This window comes from Drosophila kikkawai, chromosome 3R (assembly GCF_030179895.1).
Source record: "Drosophila kikkawai strain 14028-0561.14 chromosome 3R, DkikHiC1v2, whole genome shotgun sequence".
Lineage (NCBI taxonomy): Eukaryota > Metazoa > Arthropoda > Insecta > Diptera > Drosophilidae > Drosophila > Drosophila kikkawai.
Window position 1 is genome coordinate 1,066,134 of NC_091731.1, and position 21,757 is coordinate 1,087,890.

Consider the following 21,757-nt stretch of genomic DNA (forward strand, 5'->3'; position numbering starts at 1 on the left):
CTTCCCGTATCTGGGATAAAGGATGTCCTCTGCCTCCCTGTTTATCTGGAGGACTGCACTTTGCCCCCCCTCTTTGGGTGATGGGGCCGCAACGTGTAGAACCTTCCAGTCCGCGGTTGGGATATCCGGGTTCTGACGCTGCAGCAGCTTCAGCGCCCGGTCCGCTTGGATTGCGATGGGGAAGAGTACCTTCGCTTTTGGAGTGGATGGGATTAGCTCCCGGTCCACCACCTCTAGCTTGGCTCCCTCCCACAGCGCCTCCAACTGGCAGACCGCTTGCGTCAGCCACTTTCTCGTCGGGTCATCCATGCACTTTAGGATTTTGACCCCATTTAGCTACCCAGCGCCATCGAAGGTGGGCATGGGAGCTTCGGGATCATCCTCCATCCGTGCGTACAATGACTCAACGAGCCGCGCATGCACCATCTTCCACTGCGCCTCGGTCATTTTGCCGGCTTCATCGCTTCTGTCAATGAGGGCCACGATCAGGTGTCGTGTGGTCACCTCACTGACTTTTGCGGTTTTTTTTGGTCTTTTTCGCCGTTTGAGGAGGGCCTGCCTCTATAGGCCCGCGTTGCCGCTTGCTCCCCGGTGCGTCCATAGAGGCGCTTTCGGTTGAGCGTTGCCTTTTTTTGGCAAGCGTCTCCTCCACCTTGTTGGCGAATCCGCCAGTCGAACTCATATGGGGGAGTTTGGCGAAGTGAAGCCTCCCCTCAGCGATTTTCTCCTTAGCCCAGGTAAGCTTTGCCTTCTCCTCTGGGGATAGGGCGGCTTTTTTCTGGAGCCGATCCTGGATGCGGAGGGCAGCCTTGTACATCACCTTGGCCTTCATACCCTCGCTTGACCGCTTTGGACCGTCCCTGCGCTGGGAGGTGGTGCCTGGTTTCGGTGAGTGGGGAAGCTGCACGCTCTCAAGGTCCGAGTCTGTATCGACTATGGCACGTGAGCGGCTCAACTTCCCCTGCGTAGTTTTTTCGGCAGTAGCGTTGCAACGGACATGACCTGCTCCCGTCACATCAGAGGTGTAACCGCTGGCGACACGTTGAGGGGATTGCTCCCCCCCGTGCCCGCCGGTGGTAGCGGTCACGCCTTCCACCGACGTTTGGGCTGACATCCCAGCCCTGGTTTCTTTCTTTAAACCCTCCAGTATGGTTTCTTTTTCAGGGGTACCACCCACTTGCTTTTTTTGCCTTCCGCCAGGCACCTCCACCCATGACTAACGGCTCACTTCCTTAGGCTTTTTAGGGCAGAAGGAGTTTAGCCGTGGCCTTTGCTAGACACTGTATTATCGCGGACGGGGCAAGCAGCAATGCATTACCCCTGTCCAGGCTAATATAGTGCCCATTGCCCAGCCGGCACCCTCGGGGAGGGTTCAGATGGAGGATTTTTGCCAGGCCAAAATATTCCTATGAGATGAACAAAATTTATCTCCATGTTGGAGGGGGGCGGCTCTAACTCTGAAATGCACTCGACAAATAATAACACGTAGACTTTACGGGGTTTTGCGCGACATGCGTCGGATGTCTTTATTGAATCGTAGGTAAATCGGTACTAACTATACAAAAGAAACTAATGCTAGGGAGAGCGGATTGGAATCTCTAGGACTGGAAGTCCGGAGGAAGAGGGAGAGAAAAGGAGAGCGTACGGGATCACACTGCCTCCCGAAATTAAACGCCTTTCTGGCGTGAACATTCTCCCCCCCCCCCCTTGAGAGGATACGCAGCAAAAGTAACAGCAAGGATTAGCTCTGGAAAGCGTAGGATAACGCTGAGCACTCGTTGGTATGGAGAAGAGTGTGGTGATCCTGTCCACACGACTGGCATCGGTCTTTACTACGACACGATCCCCCGGAATGGTGGTGGGCCAGGCAGTTGACGCAGTACTTCTTTTCGATGACTTCCTGGAGCCGTTTCTCAGCGCTAAGGCGCAGAAACCGGTGGCATTTCCGAAGAGGATGGTTCCCTTGGCAGACTCGGCATTGGTAGGATAAAATACCTCGGGAACGTCTGCTCTTGCTATCGTCGTATGGAACCCAGTAATTGGAGGAATCGGCAGAGCTGGTCACTCGTGTGGAGAACGAGGAAATCCTTTGGATGGGTGCAGGAATTTGTGGTGCGTCATCACGAGAATTCGGAACACTGGATGAAGTGTTGCTTGGATGCACCAATGTGTGATGCCGACCGTGACAAGTAAGACAGTTGTGGGCGCTTGTGCAATTACGGAGTGGATGACCGCTTGCAAAGCCATTTAAGCACAACTGCTTTTCTTTCAGTTTCTTCAGTTGGCTGTTTACCAACGGGCGTTTATTTTCGAAACTCTCAGATAAGTGTTGGAGGGGGGCGGCTTTAAGTCTGAAATGCACTCGATAAATAATAACACGTAGACTTTACTGGGTTTTTCGCGACGTGCGTCGGATGTCTTTATTGAATCGTAGGTAAATCGGTACTAAATATACAAAGGAAACTAATGCTAGGGAGAGCGGATTGGAAGCTCTAGGACTGGAAGTCCGGAGGAAGAGGGAGAGACAAGGAGAGCGTACGGGATCACACTGCCTCCCGAAATTAAACGCCTTTCTGGCGTGAACATTCTCCCCCCCCTTGCGAGGATACGCAGCAAAAGTACCAGGAAGGATTAGCTCTGGAAAGCGTTGGATAACGCTGAGCACTCGTTGGTATGGAGAAGAGTGTGGTGATCCTGTCCACACGACTGGCATCGGTCTTTACTACGACACGATCCCCCGGAATGGTGGTGGGCCAGGCAGTTGACGCAGTACTTTTTTTCGATGACTGCCTGGAGCCGTTTCTCAGCGCTAAGGCGCAGAAACCGGTGGCATTTCCGATGAGGATGGTTCCCTTGGCAGACTCGGCATTGGTAGGATAAAATACCTCGGGAACGTCTGCTCTTGCTATCGTCGTATGGAACCCAGTAATTGGAGGAATCGGCAGAAGTGGTCACTCGTGTGGAGAACGAGGAAATCCTTTGGATGGGTGCAGGAATTTGTGGTGCGTTATCACGAGGATCCGGAACACTGGATGAAGTGTTGCTTGGATGCAACAATGTGTGATGCCGACCGTGACAAATAAGACAGCTGTGGGCGCTTGTGCAATTACGGAGCGGATGACCGCTTGCAAAGCAATTTGAGCACAACTGCTTTTTCTCAATGTAAGATGATCGATCGACTATCGTCATTTGGAGGAAGCGTGGACATTTACGCACGGGATGGTTCTCTGCAGAACACAAATCGCATCTTTTGGATAAGTGAACAATCCGCGTACTAAAGGATCTTAGTACTCGCGGTGCCACGATGGATTTTGTCGGGTTGGACGGACTGAGGCGTATCGTAGGAGGTTGAATAGAATTTATAGATTCCAGAGTTCTATGGCGCTCAGTAAGGAAAGAATCTAATTCTAGCCACGTCGGAATTTCGTTTTTATTTGGTAGGGATTGCTCCCATAAGGAGAGCGTTAGCTTTGGAAGCTTCGAGGAACACAAATAAACCAATAGACAATCCCAATTATCCGTAGGAAGGCCGGACAGAGTTAGGGATGTGAGGCAATTTTGAATTGTATTCTGCAGCTCCTTCAAGGCTGCCGAGGATTCGCGTTCAATGGATTGTATGTTTAGTAATTTCTTCAGTTGGCTGTTCACCAACGCGCGTTTATTTTCGAAACGCTCAGATAGGTTTTCCCATGCTGAGCGGAAACCGTCGTTGGTTAGTAGCGAATTCGAAACTATGGAATGAACTTCACCACTCGTCTTGGCATTTAAATAGAACAACTTTTCTACAGGGGTCACGGTAGGATTGTCTATATAGACCGCTGTGAAAAGGTCTCGGAAAGTCGGCCAGCGAAGATAATCGCCCGAGAACACTTCCGTTTCGCACGGAGGAAGCCGACAGCCAGACGGAAAGGAATTTTGGGGCGCAGGAGGTTGGACTGGAGCTGCTTTAGCAGAGATCGTATCGATCTGTTCCATGAACTTGGCGGCACACCGTTCATAAATGGAATAGGTGTCGTCGTATTTTGCCTTAAGAGTAGGCAAGGTGTCTGCAGCGCCCTCTAAACCAACTGAAATTAGCTCTGAACAAGCTTCGTACTCTGTCTCGACCTTGTCCCATAGCGCTCGGACTTGGTCGAGATGGATTTGACAAGAGTACTTGGATGGAGTGGGTGCTGCTGGATTGCAGACTCTGGACTCGAAGTGACTCAGACGGTCACAGATCAAAGTAAATTTGTTTGAAATTGAAGGAGCCATTTTGGATTTTTTTTTTTTTTTTACAAAAATGTACTACAAATATATATTAAAATTTATGTGTCGAAGTTTGATTGGGAATTTAGGAACCAATCGGAGTCGTAATAATTATTATATATAATTAATTTTGAAAAATCGTAGTTGTCCCGTATGGAATTTAAATCGGGAATATTTGAATTAATTCAATAATTCCGGTCAGCAGCGAAAATACGGTCACACTAATGCGGATACGGAAGCGCACTTGGATTTCTAACTTAATTAGTTAGTTGGAATTTTAATATAAAATAATTTACAAATTATTTTATTTATCTGGACTTATGTGATTGACCGGTGCTGTATTTCGGAACCAATACGTGTGTGTGAATATTTGTGCACTTGTCGTATGCAAGTGCAAAATAGCGGAGATAAGGAGAGGCGGAAAAAATTGCCAAATATTGGAGCGTCGTATGCAGACGATTATGTATGTATGTAAATACGTATTGCAGCTCAGGATAGAGCGAGGGAGTAAAAAACAACAAATATATGTACGAATTAAATAAATTTGTAATTTTAGTAGCTGCGGACAATTATTGTTGTAAATTTGTAAATATAAGTTTCGGACTGGAGGTAAATAAATGCTAGCGGGAACACAGTAAACGAGAAGGAATTAAGAATAATTCGTAATTGGAAAGTTTTACTGTGGCTTAGGCATTTATTTAAACAAACACTTTATGAATTTTGGAACCCGTAGATCTTGTATAGAAATTATTTGGATATAATTTCTCGATTTGGGGAAATGTCAATGTTGACAGCGATTGTAGTTTTGTGGAGTGGACTGTATTGAATATGTATGTAAATGTAAATAAATGCTAGCGGGAACACAGTTAACGAAGAGGAATTGAGAACTATTGGAATTAAATTCTCACTGTGGCTATTGCATTTATTTATTTATTTTGGCACAAATGTAGAAAATGAAATTTGGATTTGGAATTGGAACTTATTATGCTGCCGTAGTGTCGGATCAATCGGACTTAGGATTTAGACAAATCATACAGAGAGATTAAGACGAATTGAGCTTCGCAAAACCTAACTGTATGACCGGCAGCAATAATATATTTGAACTTATCTTGTGCGGTGTTAAAGCCACCGGAGCTGCTGGTGGATGAAATCCGGCTCTGATGGACCAAATGTTGGAGGGGGGCGGCTCTAACTCTGAAATGCACTCGATAAATAATAACACGTAGACTTTACGGGGTTTTGCGCGACGTGCGTCGGATGTCTTTATTGAATCGTAGGTAAATCGGTACTAAATATACAAAGGAAACTAATGCTAGGGAGAGCGGATTGGAAGCTCTAAGACTGGAAGTCCGGAGGAAGAGGGAGAGACAAGGAGAGCGTACGGGATCACACTGCCTCCCGAAATTAAACGCCTTTCTGGCGTGAACAATAGGTTTTTCCATGCTGAGCGGAAACCGTCGTTGGTCAGTGGGGAATTTGAAACTATGGAATGAGCTTCACCACTCGTCTTGGCATTTAAATAGAACAACTTTTTTACAGGGGTCAGCGTAGGATTGTCGATATAGACCGCTGTGAAAAGGTCCCGGGAAGTCGGCCAGCGAAGATAATCGCCCGAAAACTTCCGTTTCGCACGGAGGAAGCCGACAGCCAGACGAAAAGAAATTTTGGGGCGCAGGGCATTGGACTTGAGCTGCTTTAGCAGAGATCGTATCGATCTGTTCCATGAACTTGGCGACACACCGTTCATAAATGGAATAGGTCTCGTCGTATTTTGCCTTAAGAGCAGGCAAGGTGTCTGCCGCGCCCTCTAAACCAACTGAAATTAGCTCCGAACAAGCTTCGTACTCTGTTTCGACCTTATCCCATAGCGCTAGGACTTGGTCGCGATGAATTTGGCAGGTGTACCTGGATGCAGTGGGAGCTGCTGGATTGCAGACTCTAGGGTCGAAGTGCCTCAGACGGTCACAAATCAAAGTAAATTTGTTCAAAATAGTAGAAGTCATTTTGGATATTTTTTTTTACAAAAATGTAATGTAAATATATATTAAAATTTATGGGTCATAGTTTGATTGGGAATTTAGGAACCAATCGGACTCGTAATAATTATTTTTGCTATAATAATTACTTTAGTGGAAAATTGTATTTTCTCCTTTGGAATTTAAAACGGAAATATGCAATTTAATTTAATAATTCCGGTCAGCAGCGAAAAATATACGGTCACACTAATGCGGATACGGAAGCGCACTTGGATTTCTAACTTAATTCGTTAGTTGGAATTTAAATATAAAATAATTTACAAATTATTCTATTTATCTTGACTTATGTGATTGACCGGTGCTGTATTTTGGAACCAATACGTGTGTGTGTCTATTTGTGCACTTGCCGTATGCAAGTGCAAAATAGCGGAGAAAACGAGAGGCGGAAAAAATTGCCAAATATTGGAGCGTCGACTTGCAGACGATTATGTATGTATGTACATATGTATATTTAATTAGGTGAAGCTCAGGATAGAGCAAGGGAGAGTAAATAAATTAAATATACAAATGAAGTTGGCGCTGCAGTGCATATATTTAAATAAATTTATAATCGTAGTAGCTGCGGACAGTAATTGAAATATTTTGGGTTATATATTTATATATTTGTTGTAAATATATGTATGTTTCGGAATGAAGTGGACTGTATTTGTAGTTTTTCTTTTTGTTTTAATTTTATGTTATAAATATGTGGATATCTTTATGTATACTCAGAAGTTGAGGAAGTAGTAGGAGATCAGTAGTGTGGACTGTAGTGGAAATATATGTACAATGTACAATATATGTAAATTGCCAAATATCGGAGCGTCGTATGCAGACGATTATGTATGTATGTACATATGTAATTGCAGCTCAGAATAGAGCAAGGGAGTAAATAAACAAATATATGTACGAATTAAATCAATTTATAATTGTAGTACCTGCGAACAGTTATTGTTGTATGTACAGCTGTGTTCACTGAAATAGCAGTGACCCACGACCTGCACGTTTAAGATTGGAAAATACTATTACAAACACTATTTTCATAAAATTTTTTTTCATAAAGGCTTAGTGTATTTAATTATTAACAATACCACAATCATTTAATTTAGGTAACATAAACCTTTTAGAAGATATAGCTAATAACAACAAAAAAGGTCTATATTATGCCGATCATTGAAATAGCAGTGAAAAACTAAAATTCTTCATAAATTTAAAAATATCGTATAAGAAACCTATTTCTTCTTAAATTCTAATTGACTATGATCTAATATTTTGTTAAATAGCCTTTAGAAGCTATCATAGCCTCATACCTGGGTGGCAAGGAGTCCACCAAGTCTTAGCAACGCTTGAGGGGATTATGGTCTCATTCCTCCTGCACAAATCGCCAAAGCTGCGGCTTAGAAGTCGGAAATTTCTTTAATACGTAGCCCTTGATGTCTCCCATAAGTTTTCGATCGGAATAATATCCGCGGACTGTGCAGGCCATGGCATTGCATCCATCTTTTCTTTAAGAACCCACTCCACCTTGCTGGTATGATTAGGATCACTGTACTGGTGAAATGTCCAAATTAATGGCATATTTTCCTCAGGATACGGCTGCAAGACAGTTTTTAATATTTGGACATAAACATAATGGTCTTTGATCCCACCGATCATATATACGGGACCTACAACGTTGTATGAAAAGTATACCCAAACCATGATTTTTAGGCCACCATGTTTTACTGTCTTCAGCGTATGGTTTGGGTGGTACTTTGTATTTGGAGGTCGACGGACATATTGTCTTGTCCTATTCCACCAAATAAAACCAGTTTGGAGTCATTTGTCCAAAGGATATTACGCCATTTGAAAAGTGGCAGTTCAAGTGGCTATTGGCGAACTCGGATCTGGCCTTGATATGCCTTTAAACAAGCAGTGACATTTTCCATGGACTTCGCGAATCTAAAATTTATTCAATAAGTCCCCGGCGAATGGTCCCATGACTGATTCCCATGCCAATTCCCGCTCATATATCCCTAGAGGATGCAAAAGGACGAGCTTTGCTGAAGCGAAGTACGCGTCGAGCCTGTACAATTGTGGTTTTGCGAATCGTACCTCGGTTTTTTTGGGTCCGGTTCATATTTTATGATTTATAAACTATTTTAAAATAATAATTTGAAAGATTTGGAGTCTCTTTACATGTTTTGCCCTTCTTTCTAGGCTAAATTATCTGATACCTTTCTCTCATGGAGCAGTGAGGTCCTGCGCCCACGAAAATAATTTTTTTTGCGTTGTTAAGGTGTATTATAGTATTAACTATAATAACGACCTTAATTTAACTCATTTTCTCAAAATTAATAGAAATTTCGGCACTTTTTGCAAAAGAAAATTAAATACTGCTATTTCAGTGATCGACGGACATATTGTCTTGTCCTATTCCACCAAATAAAACCAGTTTGGAGTCATTTGTCCAAAGGATATTACGCCATTTGAAAAGTGGCAGTTCAAGTGGCTATTGGCGAACTCGGATCTGGCCTTGATATGCCTTTAAACAAGCAGTGACATTTTCCATGGACTTCGCGAATCTAAAATTTATTCAATAAGTCCCCGGCGAATGGTCCCATGACTGATTCCCATGCCAATTCCCGCTCATATATCCCTAGAGGATGCAAAAGGACGAGCTTTGCTGAAGCGAAGTACGCGTCGAGCCTGTACAATTGTGGTTTTGCGAATCGTACCTCGGTTTTTTTGGGTCCGGTTCATATTTTATGATTTATAAACTATTTTAAAATAATAATTTGAAAGATTTGGAGTCTCTTTACATGTTTTGCCCTTCTTTCTAGGCTAAATTATCTGATACCTTTCTCTCATGGAGCAGTGAGGTCCTGCGCCCACGAAAATAATTTTTTTTGCGTTGTTAAGGTGTATTATAGTATTAACTATAATAACGACCTTAATTTAACTCATTTTTTCAAAATTAATAGAAATTTCGGCACTTTTTGCAAAAGAAAATTAAATACTGCTATTTCAGTGATCGACCAAAACGAGCTGCATATGTGAAAAAATATCAATAAAACTTAAAAATAGAGCAAATCTAACGGAATTTTTTCTCGATTCTTATCTTTATGTTCCATTTTACAAAAACAATGTGCAATAGATCAGCTAGCAAAAAGGAATGTGTACAAAAAAACGTTTTGAAGTTGTTCCTCTGTCGCACTGCTATTTCAGTGAACACAGCTGTATGTAGGTATATTGTTGTAAATTTGTAAATATAAGTTTCGGAGTGAAGTGGACTGTATTTGTAGTTTTTCTTTTTGTTTTAATTTTTTGTTATAAAAATGTAGATATCTTTATGTATACTGAGATGTTGAGGAAGTAGTCGGAGATCAGTAGTGTGGACTGTAGTGGAAATATATGTACGTATATATATATATATATGTAAATAAATACAAGCGGAACACAGCGAATTTAAAGGAATTTAAAACAATTCGGCACTGAAAGTTTCACTGTGGCTTAGGCATTCATTTAAACAAAACATTTCGGAATTTTGGAACCCGTAGATCTTTTATATAAATTATTTGGATATAATTTCTCGATTTGGGGAAATGTCAGTGTTGACAGCGATCGTAGTCTTATGGAGTGGACTGTATTCAATATGTATGTAAATGTAAATAAATGCTAGCGGGAACACAGTTAATGAAGAGGAATTGAGAACTATTGGAATTAAGTTCTCACTGTGGCTATTGCATTTATTTAAACACACTTTTGGATTTCGGCACAGAAATTTGACACAAATGTAGAAAATTTGGAAACCAAATTATTTTGAATTTGGAATTGGAAGTTATTATGCTGCCGTGTGTCGGATCAATCGTACTTAGGATTTAGACAGTAATCATACAGAGAAGTTAGACGAATTGAGCTTCGCAAAACCTAACTGTATGACCGGCAGCACTAATGTATTAAAACTTATCTTGTGCGGTGTTAAAGCCACCGGAGCTGCTGCTGGATGAAATCCGGCTCTGATGGACCAAATGTTGGAGGGGGGCGGCTCTAACTCTGAAATGCACTCGATAAATAATAACACGTAGACTTTACGGGGTTTTGCGCGACGTGCGTCGGATGTCTTTATTGAATCGTAGGTAAATCGGTACTAACTATACAAAAGAAACTAATGCTAGGGAGAGCGGATTGGAAGCTCTAGGACTGGAAGTCCGGAGGAAGAGGGAGAGAAAAGGAGAGCGTACGGGATCACACTGCCTCCCGAAATTAAACGCCTTTCTGGCGTGAACACTCCATATTGAATTAAGTTGGATCAATTTGAAATGTCTATGCTTAAGTTATCCTTCTCTCTCTCGTTGTTAATATTTTTAAGCAATACTGAATACCTAACATAATCTTTCCGAATTAGGGCTATATCGATAAATAAGGACAATAAAACCATGTATTTCTGAATTGGAACTTAACTGAACTCTTCTGATGTGTACGCGTGCATAGGAAATTTCAAAGGGGTCACCAGGGCACAGCTCTAAGGCGCGTGATCAAAGGATCGGAGGGCGAGTCGCGACCACAATAACAGCCGTGACTTCGCATCCCTGAATATCTCGACATCTCTTCTGTTTCTATTTTTTTTCTGCGAATTTTCTATTCTCTATACCGGTTCTGTTTTGCTCATTTCTTTCGTCGCAGCACGCTCAATTCGATCTATTTATTAATAAAAGGGTAGCCATTGCTGGAGTCGATACAAGCAAAAACAACACCCCCCAAGCCGACGAGCAAGGCCGGATTCTATAGCGTGCCCCGCAAGTATCGATTCTCGGAGTCACCGCATCGCAGCCCGACGTTATACGTTACAATATATAATATTTCCTTAAGCTGTGACTTGAAAATTTATCACGTGCTGAGAAAATTTATATAATTGTACTTAGGCTCTCCAGAGCACGTCCGCTGCGTTCAGAGGTCAGATCGAAAAGATTGAAAATATCTTCGGGCGGATATAGCTAATTTCATAGTGGAAAGCAGGAGTTCATTTTGACTTTAGCCCTTTCCATTATCGAGAGCGACTCTTTTTTTTCCCGATATCTCCCGAGCATAGCTACTGGAAGCGTTATATTAGCAGAAGTACAAGCTACAAGCAATTCGGGGAACATTTATACTGTTCGCCGATCGAAACATGATTTTAAGCTCTGTGTCCCCACCAAACTCAAAGTTGGGCTGAATTTTAACCGCAAATGTGAGCACGCTTGGGAGAGCTTATTGTTTAATATCCTTCCCATGATACGTTCCTACGTAACGACCTTGCAAATCCTCAATCTCATAGTAGCAATTACCTTTTCTTTTGCCGATCCACCCTTTGATGGAAGTAGGAGCCAGTTTGGCATTAAACCCACGTACGAAATTACTTTGTTGAAAATTTCTCCTATAAGTTTCTTGACCCGGGGGGAACTGAACATCCCTACTACGTAGATTGTAAACATTATCGTTACGCTGTTGCTGTCGTTGCGTACTCTGTTTGGCCGCATTCCGAATCAGCTCAAAAGAATCATTCCTATTAAAATGTATTGTCCGATCTTCAAGCATGTTGAGATTCCTCAAAAGTTGATAAGTTTCTCCATTTCTTATCATGCTTTGGCCGAATACCACCTGATAGGGACTGTTGTTGATGGCTGAATGAGTACTACTTCGAAGTGCACAGGAAATATGACTTAGCCTTTCATCCCATTTGGACTGATCAGTTTCGAGATACGATTTGTTTTCAGCGATGGCCGATCTATTAACTTTCTCTGAAGGATTGACTTGGGGTGAGTACACAGCCGTATACGAGTGCTTAATGTTGTACTTCTGAAGCAATGAATTAAACAGATGGGAAATTGCACTCCGTTATCTGGAACGATTACCTCGGGAACTCCGAAACAGTGAAAAATGTCTTCTTCCAGATAACTTACTATGGCATTTGCTGTAAATTTTCTAACAGCCTTAAAAAATGGAAATTTATAACAATGATCAAGTATCACAAATATACCAACGTTTCCTGTCCTGCTTCTAGGATAAGGTCCTAAAAAATCTACGTATAGCTTTTGAAAATCGCAAACTTTACCCATCGGAGGACGCAACGTTCGATTTGGGTGTTTCATGCTTTTGCAGATACTGCAGTTATTAATGTAGTCTTTTACATCTGCCACTAAGTTAGGCAAAAAAAAAACAGATAATGGGCATGGTTGGCCTTAAGTACGTCTCCCACAAGAGGGTAGGTAACCATAATTTCCAACAGACGTCATCAGATATTTGCTCTCCCGTTACATGTTCTGATCGTCGATATATATAATTATAAATGACTTTAACGTCAGGCATCCTTGCTTGATTTGCAATAACTTTCTCTTTGACTTCCTTATATTCCCACGAATGGAAATGTTCCGATTGTAATTCTATAAACTTATGCATTTCTATCGCAGACAAATCCTCAGTATGGACTCTCGATAGGGCATTAGGAACAATGTTGTGGATTCCTTTTCGGTGCAGAATCTTAAAATCAAAACCTTGTAGTTTGAGAAACCAGCGAGCTAAAACTTAGGTCCGATCGAGACATCAGCCATTTTAACGACGCATGATCTGTTATTATGGAAAATTCCTGCTCTTTCAATATATGCTCGAAACTTCTTCACGCTTAAAACGGCAGCCAAACACTCTTTTTCCGTTACTGAATTTCGCTGACACTGGTATAGCTTACGAGACATATATGCAATCGGCACGTAATTTCCTTCCTGATCTTTCTGCATTAATACACTACCATGCCCGTATGACTTGCATCACAGTGTATGCTAAAAGGCAACTTAAAAATTGCGCTATGCAGTACTGGAGTCTCTATCATAAGTTTCTTGAGGTGTGTAAAGGCTTCCTGAGCTTCATTACTCCACAGAAATTTGCGCTTTTGCCTCAATGTATCTGAGATTGGAGCAGCGACACCAGCATAGTTGGGAATAAACTTATGGTACCAACCGGTCACTCCGAGAAATCGGCGAACTTGCTTAATAAACCGCGGCACAGGAAATTCACTAATGCCTTGCACCTTTTCGGGGTCGGTTTTAATGGTTCCATACCCGATAACGTGTCCTAAATACTTCACTTCCTTTAGACAGAATTTACTTTTCTCTACATTTATAGTTAAACCTGCGTCAAGAAGTCGTTTTCAAGTGCTTTTAGTACCTGCATGTGTTTCGGAAAAGTATCAGAAATAACTAACAGATCATCGAGATATATAAATATTTCATTTCGAAGCTCTGGAGGGATAACTTTGTCCATGAGCTTAGACATTGTTTTGAGGGGCGTTTGATAACCCAAAAGGCATGACGGTGAAATGATTCCAGGTACTGTGAACGCTGTCTCTTCTTGCATACTATCTTTTAACAGGATTTGCCAATAAGCATCTTTGAGATCGATACTCGAAATATATTCTGATTTCGGTAGTCGACTAAGAATCCCTTCCATTAGCGGCATAGGATAGGCATTTTTAATTGTGACTTTATAACTTTTCTACAGTCAATACACAAGCGCACTTTTCCATGTTTTCGTACGAGAACTACTGGTGATGACCAGGGACTCTCTGAATCATCTATACCTCCCAAAGCGAGCATCTTATCGAGTTCTTCGTACATTAATTTTTCTACTGCTGGACAAACCGAATAATGTCGCTGTTTAATAGGTTTTGAATCGCATACGTCTATATCGTGTGATAACCAACTGGTCTTGCCTAAACCTTTCTTTGCAAATAACAAAAATTGCTCGATTGCCTTAGACAGTTTCGTGACTTGAATTTCAGATAAAATTACGCAAGAAGGGTCATCTCTAGTCAATGAAGATACACTAGGCTTAAGAATTTGGTTCGCTAGAAACACTGGCAACAAATTATAGCTCCTCCAAAACTCTATGCCTAAATAAAGGTCTTGCTGCAACGAAGGTACAACGTAAAACTTTAACTCCCTCATTTCTCCTTGGAAGCAAACCTCTGTGCTGAGTCGGCCTATAATTGGCTGTTTGGCACCATCTGCGGTACAAACGTTAGCAAAAACTGGCCTAACACCTACATTCCTACTCCTATACAGTTGATGCTTGCGCCCGTGTCCATTACACCACTTAGCGTCCTGCCTAATAGGGTAACCTGCGCGAAATGTCTATAGTCTTTTGAGTTATCGACTACTGAAGATACAATAGCGCGTTGGTTGAGTTTATATCTCCGTCTATAATAAATTCTACGAGCCCTGTTTCGATTTGTCTCACTCTCGATGAAACACATCTCTTCTGGATTGGTCACATTTCTGTGCAAAGGTAAAGCTGGTTGATTATAAAAGTCCGGTAATACTTGTATAGAGCAACCTTCCCTTACTCAGTGTTGGTTGCTTTCGAAACCATCCGTTTGCGTGCATTGGTCAACAGTGCACGCCCCATTGTTTTTTGAACTATTGCACTGGCTACAGTTGGGTTTGTACGTATCTGGCTTTCCACATCCGTAACAAAACACGCGTTTTTCCCCAATACATTCCTGGTATATATGACCAGGAATACCGCAGTTCCAACAGGTCAGTATCGCTGCTAACTTTCCATCCTCTACATCACTTTCCTCCATTTCATTTACGGTTTCATTGGAGGTTATAAGTTCTTGGACTTGACGACGAGGAACATGTCGAGAGGGATGGCTATTAACCTTGGGCATGGATTGCAAAAATCGTTCTTGTGGCTGAACAACTTTCCGCAGCTGCGTAATAGTCGAAATAGGAACTTACAGAACTTCATATTGAATTTCTGGCAGTAAGTTTGCCCTTAGTACTTCTAATATGGAAGATTCGGACAATGGTTGTGCCAGTTTATCGGCTAAAACAGTTATAGCTTCTTATAGGCTGTCAAAGGACTCGTTAGGCCTTTGTTTTCTTTGCGAAATGGCCACACGAATCTCTAAATCGCTCCTGCTATCTTTAAACTGAGCCCGCAGAGCTACTATTAAACCTGGCCAAGTCACCTCTTCTACCGTCTTGTGGTAGCGCCAAAACCATTCATTTGCGCTTCCTTCAAATAAGTTGGCTGCGTACCGCGCAACTAACGCGAGATTTCCATCAAGAGTTTGCAACGTAAGTGCCTCTACTCGATAGATAAACTCGTCGACTGGAACACTCGAATGTCCGGAAAAACGAGTTTTCCAGTTAAAAGAAATCTGTCCGATGCGGTCGGGTCGTAGCTCATGTGGTGGTAGCGATCCTGACTGTGAAAATATATCACGTTGACAGTTCCTACCCCTTTGGTCTCTTCTTCCAGTGACTGGAGTCTGCCCAAAACTTTGCTGACCAACTTCTTGTTCGTCGTCAGCTGAACGTTAGCTTCAATGGTACGCGCTAACCGTTGAGTATGGTCGTGCTCCTGCTATCGCCGCACCTATAGCCTGCTGCAAGTTTTTAGCTAAAGTTAATTGGTTATTCATATTTGAACCACCTCCAGTTTGAATCCGCTCTTTTACAGTGATATTTCCCACACTTTGATCTGACGTTTGTCCACTGAATCCAGCTGCCTCTCCTTCTCCTATAAGAAGCTTGTAGGGTTACCTGACATATGGAAGACGTCTTCTTGTAACCTAATCGTGATGCAAAACACACACGATGGAAAGCGTGATTACACGAAGTGATATAGAGTTGTGAATGAAACTATATTTTCAGCACAAATATTACAACGGTGCTTTTCAGCTGCCGCTGCAGCGCTAATATTCTCACAACTATGGCTTACAGGCATTGTAACAAACGCTCCTGTCAGCTATAAGCTGACTTCCGGATTTATACGACAAGACAGCGATAACTAAAAAGATAAAGATAAACGCAAAAGATAATGATAAGTTTAAACGATAAAGATAAATCGGAAATGTATTTATTTAATATTATGGAAACCAATACCATTCCCTAGTCCGTCCTTAAATGTCAACGAAGTGTAAAGAAGGAAATAGTAATAATAAGAAGAAAAGAGAGTACTGTGGTACTCTAGCATTATTATTAAGCTACCTAGGCCGTAGAATTTCTCCACGTAAAAACCCAGTCCCCACTTAATGTTCTACATGAAGTTTGCACAGTGAAACCAGTTTACAACAATGGCAAGGCGGTAGCTTTTATCCACCTCTAACCTTTGTCCAATTGTTTCTGATTTTTCCGGGAAAATACCAGTGACTATTGACCTTCCGTAGGGGTGATGTCTGTACCAGCATAAAAGCGTAGAATAGCTCTTTTATCGCACGATCATTCATCATCAAAAAATAAAAAACTTTTTAAGAAAACAACTTCCCTAGAATCAGGACTCCAACCATTTTTCGAGCATAACCTACTATATATGGTGAGTCTAGCAGATCAAAGAAAGCCGTTCGGAAAGAAATAGAAGACTACTACTTAGTTTTCCGGACTCAATTCATTTTTCGAGCTTAACCTTCTATATATGACGAGTCTGGCAGAATACCAAAAGCAGAGGTCTGAAAATATAGAAAAGAAAATATTCGTCTGGTGTTGCTCACGACTTTTTTATTTTAGTCGGTTGGTTAGGACCAGCCGGAAAAGGGCCCCCCACGTTGGGCGCCAAAAATAATTATTATTACGTACAAACAGTGTTTTGGGACGAGCAGATGTTGAAAGTGAGAAACGGGGAGAGTACGCGCTGGTTCCGGCTCAAAATTAGTTCGGTAGTTGGGAGTGGGACGAAAAAAATACTGCGCTCACATGTGCTCATGCGATTAAAATAACTATTTATTTTCGCGTACTAAAAGAGGGAGAGGAGAGGGAAGAAAGAGAGGAAAAAAAAGAAGTGGCATTGGACAACGGCGACGGGGAAGCTGTGGTGTTGTTCAGCCCCCTTTAACCCCACCCTGCCATGATCGCATTGCAACAGCTCAAAGCTGGCGATCCCTTCTGTGGTTATCCTACATTCGGGACATCCCTGGGTTTAGTATGGCTTCCAAGTAATAACAGTATAGTTAGCTTCAAACTTAGTTATATATTTATTACTATACTTCATGATTTTTATTATATTACTATTTTTAAAGCAACAAAATGTAAACTAACAATAGCATAATAGATTTTATTTATCCTAATTGGCTAGCTATTTCTAATAGCAAAAGAAATATTCGAAACACACTGCTGTGAAAAATAAAAGGATTAGATATATACATATGGTTAAGAGTATTAAAAATTCTTTAGAGTAGAATATATAATCCATAAGAATAAATGAGGGAGCACGGGACAATTTAACTAAACCGAATTATAACTGAGAAACTAATCAAAGTCCCGAATTTTACTATTATTTATTAATTAATACTTTTATTTAAGTTTACTAAAAGTCGTAATAATAATAGCAAAATCAAAGTTTACAAAAAAAATAATTTATTTATTTATTTATGTCTTTTACAACCAAAATTTTCTTTCAGTGTATGCTGTCATACTAAAAGTTTACCCAGAAGAGAGGGAAATATTTATTATAATTTGAAGAATCTGGGCTAGACAAAATAACAATTTTAAATTTTAATATTATGAATTATTTTTTAATATTAATTACTATAAAAATAAAATATTTAATTTGATATTATGAGAGTGGAAAATGTAATTAATCTGATTTTATTTTTTCACATTTCCAAAAATTCGTCGCTCAGTGTAGCGAAAGCTATGCAATAGGCAATACGGTGATGCACCGCGATCAGCTGAGCTTTATGCTCTTGAAAGTTTAGTGGCTGAATAGCGAAATTAGATAAGCTTTCGCATATTTTGCAATAATTACGGACATTTGTTTTTAAATGCAATTAAAGCTTATCTTTACGGAAGCCGCGAGCAAAACCAAAAAAACGATAATTAGCATGCATTGGTTTCACTTACAGCTCCATCGGCGAAAGATCTTTGAATGGTGTGTGTAGCTGGAAACAATTCTTAGCGGAAATTAAGATTTTATTGCCAACGAGCTTTTTGATGTTGTTGTTGACGGTCTTCAATGCACGTATTTTATTTTTTGTTCTTGTTCGTATGCACTGAAGGTTATTTGGGGGTTTATTTTCAGTGATTTATTGATTCTTATGGTTTTACCGCACCTTTAAATTTTCCCGCAGGTTTTCCACAATTCTTTTCTTTGCCAACACATATAGGTTTTAGGTTAGGTTTTAGGTTAGACCGGACGGCCCTCAGGGGGCCCCACATAGGCCAATATGGCCCATAGCTATCCGGGGAAACTCCTGGATGAACCTAGAGACTATTTATGCGGGTTTCGAGATCCTTTAATATCAAGGTGTTTTTCGCAAAGGCAAGGAGTTCGCCTGGTTTTTTCCTGGAGGCATCTTCTAGCGATGCCAGAACTGGAGAGCCTAGGTATCTCATTCTTGCCCTCGTTAGGGCCGGACATTTGCAAATGAGATGCTCCAAGGTTTCGATTGCCTCGGATTCATCACATTTCCGGCATTTGGCGTTGTCGGTAATACCCAGCTTGACTGCATGTGCAGCAGACCCACTAACATTCTGCAGTCCTTCCGCGGAAGATGCAGCACGTAGTGGGTGAGTTTCTCATTGTGTTCTTTGCACATGATTTTTGATAATCTGCAGGTTGCGGAATTACTCCTCCACCTACTTTTTGCGCTTGCGTTAGCCCGTCTCTCTAGCTCACATATAGGTTTAGAGCGTTCTTAGGGAGATAGGGACGTTTTCTGCTCCTTCACTCGCCAGTCCAACGCCTTCCTTTGCAAGTTCGTCCGCGGTTTCGTTACCGTCTATGCCTTGGTGCCTGGGAACCCAGTAGATCCTCACAGACTTAGTCGTGCTTAGGCTATCTAGTGACTCCCTGCTTGCCAGTACATTTTTGGAACTGACCGCTGATGATTGCATGGATCTTATCGCAGCTTGAATGTCTACGAACAAATTGACCGCCTCATGTGGACGGTTTATGCTCTGCGCAAACTCTGCTGCTTTCCTGATGGCGAATACTTCCGCCTGGAATATACTGCAGTAGCTTGGTAACTTATACGACAGCCTCATTTCAGGGTCTGAACACTATATGCCCGCTCCAACTCCTCCTTCCATCTTGGAGCCGTCGGTGTATATATTGAGGTGTTGAGCAGAGTCCTGGCCTGACTTCCAGTCATTTGGTCCATTGTGCCGCCTTTCCTGCTGTCAGTTGCGCTTGGATATCTAGGTGATATATATATATCGGTCTGTAATCCTTGGGGCTCACGTGGCTGCACTTTCCTGCTTTGGGCAGGAAGACAATTCGAGAGGTCCTCCATTGGATAGGGATATAGCCCGTGCTTAAACAAGCTGTATATATTGCGTAGAGCCATGGGGTGATCACCTCCTTGGTCACCTGCAGCATGGCTGGGAATATTCCATCTGGTCCTGGTGCTTTTATCCTCGCAAAGGAGTCTATAGCCCAGTGGATTCTACCAGAGGATATTAAACCTTTTGGGAGATGCTCTACTCCAGTTGCTAGGTCCTGGTGCTTATTTGCATCGGGTACCTCAGTGCATCCAGAGAAATGCGCGTGCATTAGTGCTGTTAGGGCCTCCTCGCTGCCCTCAGTCCAACACATATAATATTTAGGAAAAATATTTAGAAACAAAACTTATACTGTCTTCCCACACAGGGCATTTGTGAGGAACGGTTGGGAGTGGAACTCGTGTTCCCACAGAGCTGCGTTAAAGTGCATCCGCATCCGAACAGCTGATCAATCCGCTATGGCTCATGAAAACGTAAACAAAGACTGTCAAATTGGCAGTTGCAAATTTTAATTGGAGCATTTACCAACTATTTTGGCTGTTGTACAACAGCAAAAGCACAGATTGCGTCAGATTTTATCCGCACTTACTTGAAATGAATTAGATGACGAGGAATTTGAGTTTCTCTAATGATTTATCTCTAACAAAGAGCAAATTCCCCGAAGAGTGTGTGTAGGTAGTATAGGCTTCCCAAATCTATAAAATAAAGTAGAGGTATGCGTTTAATATTAAATAGTAGCAATTGGGGGGGGGGGGAGGCAAGAATATACAAACAACAACGCGAACAACTATTTTGTGCATGCTTGTAGCTTTGGCGCCACATTTTAAATTTCATTTTTCAATTGTTTGTTTACATTTTCGTAGTGTTGGTCAAATTTGCACTGTTAAGAAGAAATCAGAGTTGCACTGAAAAACTATCGCCTAACAAACCGTGGTTAGATTTAGATGCGTTCTAACCGCGGTCCATTTGAGAAAATTCGGAACGGCAAAACCTTATAAGCAGTTAGTTCAACGGACGGTGGATGCGCTTTGACGGTGTGTGGAAAGACCCTATAAGCCTGATGCAGCGTTGGTTGCTACATTTTTGGCTGAGCCTGACTTCAGTTGAATTTACATGGCTCTAGCCGACTTCACTTGCTCTATATATTAGATATTATTGTTGTACTTTTAGCGCGTGAGCACTCGCGGAGGTTAGAATAGAATGAGGCCTTAAAAAAATAAAAAAATAAAGGTTTTTTTCACTCGGCTCTACATACATTGGGTCTCCTCGTGGACGAATTTAGGCACTATTAGTTATTCAATCGCCGATTATTTTGCCTATTGATAGATGGCTATGCTTAGCGAGGGGTTAGAGACGTCTGTCTCCGATGAAAAACACAACAAAATTCACTGCGCGATGCTGGGCTTCGATCGATGCTCTCCGCTTTCTTGCGCTTGGGCCGGCAAAGCTCGATCGCTAAAGAAGGGGCTGCCCTGGGGCAGTCTCGATGCCTTTAGGTTGGTGGCGCCTCGAGCACACGTGTCCGTTTGGGCAACTAAGATGGGTTGTGGGCCACCGAATTTTGGAATTTGACCCGTTTCTGTGGCCAAAACTAACTTTTCGCGAGTTCGCAAATTTTTGTTTTTTCAACGCTACCATGTTGATCAAAATGCTATGTTACATACCTAAAATGTTAACTTAACAGTTTAGTGCTAAGATAACAGCTGTTAAAGTCAGCTATTTCAAGCGAACAACACGTGCTGTCATAAATGTTAACTTTAAGGTGCAATTTCAAATTGGAATATCACAGGCAAGAAATCAATAAATAATCAAATTCAAAATGAATATTGATTCTTCAGGTTAGTACTATGGGTTGATACTAGTATCTTGCGTGTTTCGTTCGTAGTTTTCTAACAATTTGTGTATTTTTGGAAAGAAAGTTGAACTTTCCAAAGAGTTTAAAAACAAATTTCAAGTTGTTTCAGTGAGTGTCCATATGCATGTTGCAGAGTAGTCAATTCTGAACTCAGAACTATTAAGCTCATTGTGGGCCTTTTGTGTTTTTTTGCGTTTTTTGAATAGAACAAAAACACTAAAAAAAATGTCTCTTATTGAATAACTTCTATATTTATAATGCGATCTGGACCAAATTTGCAGGACACATTTATAATAGGACATTTATCCTGTGTTCCAAAATTAGTGTCGCTTTTTTCCGATTTCTGTAGGCGCAAGGGGGGACACGCCCACTTTTCTAAAATACCTTCCTATAGTCATAAT